We start from the raw sequence: 6,805 nt of genomic DNA on the forward strand, positions 1-6,805 counted from the left end.
CCCTCCTCCAAGGGATCTTCCGGACCCAGAAATCGAACACATGTTTACTATGTCTCCTGCATTGTCAGGTGGATTCTTTACCACTAGTGCCACCTGGGAAGCCCTCAGTCTTCTAGCAAAATGTAAAACTTTATAATATGTAATAGTGGTCATGTATGGATGTGAGAGTTGGACTGTGAAGAAAGCTGAGTCCCAAAGAATTGATGCTTTTGAACTGTGGTGTTGGAGAAGACTCTTGAGAGTTCCTTGGACTGCAAGGAGATCCAATCAGTCCATTCTGAAGGAGATCAGCCCTGGGATTTCTTTGGAAGGAATGATGCTAAAGCTGAAACTCCAGTACTTTGGCCACCTCATGTGAAGAATTGACTCATTGGAAAAGACTCTGATGATGGGAGGGATTGAGGGCAGGAGGAGAAGGGGACAACAGAGGATGAGATGGCTGGATGGCATCACTGACTCGATGGACCTGAGTCTGAGTGAACTCCGGGAGTTGGTGATGGACAGGGAGGCCTGGCGTGCTGCGATTCATGGGGTCGCAAAGAGTTGGACACGGCTGAGCAACTGAACTGAACTGAACTGAATAGAAGAGAACAGGGTATTCCTTGCTCATTCAGTGGTTAGGACTGTGCTTCCCCTACAGGGGGCACAAGATTCATCTCTGGTCAGGGAACTGAACTAAAATCCAGCATGCAGCCCAGCACAGCCAAAAACAAAATAGATGTTTCTGATGGATGGACAAGTACACTCCTCAAAGTGTGATTCCAAAATAGAAAACAAAGTAAAACAAACAAATAAAACCAACAAAACAAAAATAGAGCAGAGCCCTTTTGGACACAGATCCAGTACTATGCTTGGTAGTCTAAAATGTGTTGGTGGCTTATTCCCTAAATTGTGTCTGACTCTTTACGAAGACTTAAATCTGAGGAGTTATGGTGGTCTATATTTTGAGTCATTGCATTCAGTGCCTTTAAAAACAACCCTTTCTTAATCAAACATTCTTGCACCACAAGTTATGGTGCCGCCAACCAGAAGCTTGGTCAGCATATCTTACAAGGAACGCTGTAGCATTAGATTCCCAAAGGGAACATTCTTAGAAATACTTTCAAGTTGGAGTCTTTCCACAGGACAAATGATTGACTCTCTGTGTCTTGTTCTCATAGCTAGCTGCTTTCTTCTCAACCCAACCAACTCAAATTAACTGGAAACTTAATTCCTATCAATGCTTCCCTGGTGGCTCAGAGGTAAAGAATCCACCTTCAGTGCAGTAGACGTGGGTTTGATCCCTGCATCTCAAAGATCCCCTGGGGAAGGAAATGGCAACTAACTCAGTTCTTGCCTGGAAATCCCATTGACAGAGGAGCCTGGTGGACTACAGTCCATAGGGGTGGCAAAAGAGTCAGACATGGCACAGCGACTAAACAACAACAAGCTTCCACTGGCATTACTCAGAATCCATCTGAATTCTCCTTCTGCTCCCACCCTCTAGCAGAAAAAATTTTGTTTGAGCTTTCTTTTCCTTTTTTGTTCCTTTTTTCTTGCTTTATTCCACCCTCCCGTCACCCTGAATCTGCAAGGTGTTTTTTGTTCTCTTGGAAGCACAAATGGCTTCATCCATCCAAGCCCAAGAATGTAAAATACAGCAGCTGTTTATTTACTCCATACTATTGCACAAGCTTCTAGGAGGTCACCTGGAGAAGTTTTGAGCTATAGAGGGGACCCTGTCTATTTCTAAACAGGAATTGAGGGCAATTAGATCTTGCTAAACATCAAGGCCTCCTTTTTCCAACCCTGCTGCCCAATGGGGTCAACCTTTATTCAGCAGGCCCCCAAACAGGTATGGGGCAGCTCTCAAATTCCCAAATAGTTCAGTCTACCATAGATCAAAGTATGGAAAGAAGAAAAACTATAATGATTTTAGAATCCTCCCATAAACCTGCTTCCAACTTGTCCGAGTTTTTACTAAAGTCACTATCTTCTTTGGATTTGTCCCTATCAAGCAATTAGCAGGTTGTTGAGGGTAGGAGTAGAACCTTATGCTTCTTTCTTCCAATCCCCAGGGGCTGGAAAGGATGAGCTTCTCCCTGCTATTCTTCCTATCTGGAACTCCCTTAAGTAAACTCCCTGGTCTAGTTAGCTAAGTCTGACATCATCTTTCATCCAGACCTTCCCTGTGAACCCATTTTCCTGTTAAGTCTCTTAACAGCCCTTTCAGACTCTCAGGTGATAATCCACAAGGGTCTCTCTGGGAAGCAGAAAGATACAGATGTTCAATGATTTAAAGGAGAAATAAAACTGCATTAAAATAGTATAACATTTCAGCAATATCTTCTCTATTGCCTACTACAATTGACATGGATTCTGGTGTACAATATCATCTACTATCAATGTTGTAACTTTCATTCCAGGTGGAGGAAAGATCAGCCTCCCCTTAGAGTCATATCAGAATATGGGCACCCACACAAGTGGCAGTATTTAATGGAAAGGATGAGGACAATCTTCTGACAAAGCGTATTTTCATATGGGGCAAGGGAATGATAAATGAGTTCAAATTTAGACTTTTGGCATTGTCTTCAAATAAAGTTTTACACATTCTTAGACTTTCTCCCAACTTGAAAGATGTTCATCATCACCTTAAAGCTTTTGTCTCTAAAGCTAAGTAAAATACACTAAATTTTCAATTCAGTTCAGTCCCTCAGTCGTGTCTGACTCTTTGCAACCCCATGGACTGCAGCAGAACAGGCTTCCCTGTCCATCACCAACTCCCAAGCTTGCTCAAACTCATGTCCATCAAGTTGGTGATACGACCCAACCATCTCATTCTCTGTCATCCCCTTCTCCTCCCACCTTCAATCTTTCCCAGCATCAGGGTCTTTTTCATTGAGTCAGTTCTTCGCATCAGGTGGCCAAAGTACAGGAGTTTCAGCTTCAGCATCAGTCCTTCCAATGAATAGTCAGGACTGATTTCCTTTAGGATTGACTGGTTGGATCTCCTTGCAGTCTAAGGGACTCTCAAGAGTCTTCTCCAATACCACTCAAGAGTCTTCTCCAATACCACCACTATAAAGAAAGTTGAGTGCTGAAGAATTCTTCATCACTCAACTTTCTTTATAGTCCAACTCTCACATCCATACATGACTACTAGAAAAACCATGACTTTGACTAGATGCACCTTTGTTGGTAAAGAAAAGTCTCTGCTTTTTAATATGCTGCCTAAATTGGTCATAGCTTTTCTTCCAAGGAGCAAGCGTCTTTTAATTTCATGGCTGCAGTCACCATCTACAGTGATCTTGCCACCCGCCCAAATAAAATCTGTCACTATTTCCATCGTTTCCGCATCTATTTGCCATGAAGTGATGGGACACGGTGCCATGATCTTAGTTTTCTCAAGAGGCTCTTTAGTTCTTCTTCGCTTTCTGCCATAAGGGTGGTGTCATCTGTGTATCTGAGGTTATTGATATTCCTCCTGGCAGTCTTGATTCCAGTTTGTGCTTCATCCAGCCTGATATTTCACATGATGTACTCTGCATATAAGTTAAACAAGCAGAATGACAATATACAGCCTTGATGAACTCCTTGTGACACCCCATAAATGCAGCATACCATAAGGTGATAACTTTTATAATATTGAAATGTATCCTATGAGTGAATAAGCATATTGCATTACATATGTTAAAAAGTGTTAATGTATATTTTATATAATACTACAATTTCACAACTCTGTCACTTTTAAAATACATTTGGAACTTCAAAAACTGTTAAGTGACTCAGGCATTCTGAAACTCAGAGAGGACTTATTATCAGAAATCTTCAGATTGTAAAGGTGGATCAGTGACTTTGCCCTCAAATCCAAGTCACTTATATTTGACTTTGTAAAATATTTTAAGGGATAAATCATCAGGACCATTTCAGCGGAGTTATCTATTTTGATAGAGTGATAGGCACATCAGTTCAGTTCAGTTCAGTCGCTCAGTCGTGTCCGACCCCATGAATCGCAGCACGCCAGGCCTCCCTGTCCATCACCAACTCCCGGAGTTCACTCAGACTCACGTCCATTGAGTCAGTGATGCCATCCAGCCATCTCATCCTCTGTTGTCCCCTTCTCCTCCTGTCCCCAATCCTTCCCATAGACACATAGAAAGTTATTTAAAAATGCATGTTGGGTAAATAATGTTAGGTCCATTTGCTTCTGCAATTTGTCTGGAAAACACTGAAGAGTGAATTTTATTTTATAACATCTGCTTGTTTTTAAAGGTTCAATTGAACTTGTTACAATATTGCTTCTGTTTTAAGTTTGGGGGGAGTTTTTTTGGCCTCAAGGCATGTGGAATCTTAGCTCCATGATCAGGGATTGAACACACATCCCTGCATTGGAAGGGGAGGACTATCAGAGAAGTCCCAAGAGTGAATTTTAAAACGTAAAAAGGCACTTTTTCATTCTAATAATGCACATGTGACTTGAAAATGAGAAAAACATTGAATTGAAAATAAACTACATTAATCAGTTTAATAAATTACAAATTTCCATTTGTATCTTTAAAAAAGTATTAAAGAGTGCCTTATAATTTTACTTCTCTGTTTCTATTAAATCCAAGAAATCCACTTTCAAATACAGAGTAGTAAATGGAAGAATAAAAGTGGGTGCATTGCTGAAATTTTTTAAAATTTAAAAAACTTTAGATATTTGCCTCTTTGTCTTGGACACTAAAAAATTCAGCTGTGACCTTACTTAATATTGACTAAAGAAATGCATATATGGTTATCAAGTTCAAGCAATCAGGTAGTCTTAAAAGCTTGCAACATCAAGTTCATTTTATATGTTCAGTTGAATCTAAAATATTGAAAGATCTCAGATCTTTCTTCCCTAAAAAGACAGGAATAATAAAATAGTAAGAACTTTAGGTATGACAACAAAAGCACAAGTGATAAACGGAAAACAATTGGAAAATTGAATTTAATCAGAATAAAAATGTTTGTGCCTCAAAAGACACCATTAAGAAAGTGTCTTATTAAAACAATCTACAGACTGGGAAAAGTACTCTCAACTCATAATTCTAATAAAAGGCTCATTGCAGAATATAAGAAGAACTGCTACAAGTCAATAATAAAAAGAAAATAACCCAATTAAAAAATGGACAAATGATTTAAACCACATTTCTTCCAAAAAGATGCTCGAAAGTCTAAAAGCAGATGTAAAGACACACATCATTGGTCATTAGGAAATACTAATCAAAACCATGATAAAATTCCATTTTTCACCCATCAGAATGGCTCTAATAAAAAGGATATACAGTGAAAAGTGTTGGTTACAATCTGGAGCAATTGAAACCCTCATACATTATTGGTAAGAAAGTAAAATTATATAGCCACTTAAAAAAAAAAAACTGTTTGGCTATTCCTTTCAAAGTTAAGCATAGATTTACTAGATGATCCAATAATATCACATTTAAGTATCACCAAAAAGAAAAGAAAACATGTGTACACACAGAGACTTGTATATAAAGATGCATGGTAGCACTATTCACAGTAGCCCAGAAGTATAATCAACTCTTATGTCCATTACTGATGGATAAATAAAGTATGATATATTTGTACAATGAAGTACTAGGTCACTAAAAAGGAACAACATGATGGACCTCAAAAACATTATACTCAGTGAAAGCAACCAAACACACACACACAGACACACACATGCACACACATACTGTACAATCCCATTTATATAATATGTCCCTAAATGGTGCATGTACAAAGACAGAAACTAGGCTGCATTCATTTACATCAGAAGTGGGAATGGACAGTGATTGTAAATGATTGCAATATTTCTTTTTAGAGGGATGAAAGTGTTTTTAAAATAAAATTGTAAACAACAGTTGTACAACTCTAAATATATTAAGAACCATTGAATGAACAGTTAAAAAGTGAAATTTATGGTCTATGCATTATATCTCAATAAAGCTCTTTTAACTTTTTAAAAAACAAACTGGACTGTTTGAAAGGACAAGAACATCTACATGTAATTATATTAACTAACATATCATTTTTGTCCATCAATTATCAGCATTACTTTGGCAATCAGATGTAGTTTAATAACTGCCCCTGAATTAAATGGTAGTTGCCATTTACATACCCAAGTAAACTTGAAATGCAAGGAGACACAGTACTTGAACTATACAAGAAATACGGATTTATTCCTTAGGTTTGTCAGCAGGTGAAATTTGACCATATACATTTATATGGTAATCTGTGATTTTTAATTAAAATAACAAGGACTTCTTTGGTGGTACAGTGGATAAGAATCTGCCTGCCAATGCAGGGGACACGGGTTCAATCTCTGCTCAAGAAGATTCCACATGCTGTGGGCAATAATAAAAATGAATAAGTAAATTAGCTTAAAAATGGCAGAGTTGTCATAAATACTTTTCAATATAATTCAACAGTTAATTCTCAGACTATTATGGCCAGGGATTGTATTAAAAGTACCACCCAACACCCCCCTCCCACAACATATCCCACAGCCATAAAAGCAAAACAAGTGTTTTCAGGCTGTCAGTATGTTGTAGACCTGATAGAGAAAGGATTAGCATAGCAAATGAAGATCATTTGGACTGCTTTGTGCGTACACAGAACTTTCCATGCATTTCCCCCCCTTTCATTCTAACAGAAGCTTTGCAAAACAATCAAAATGATGACTTCTGATTTGCCTCCCTTTTCCTCTACCAGGATAGGTTTAGATGACACAAAATATAATTCTAGTGACAGGTATAGGTGGATGGCTTCACATCACCTCTTAAATGTGTTCCCTCTT

The sequence above is a fragment of the Bos grunniens genome, chromosome 2 (assembly GCF_055505025.1).
Source record: "Bos grunniens cultivar Pamir isolate PY7600 chromosome 2, Bosgru_T2T1.0, whole genome shotgun sequence".
Classification (NCBI taxonomy): domain Eukaryota; kingdom Metazoa; phylum Chordata; class Mammalia; order Artiodactyla; family Bovidae; genus Bos; species Bos grunniens.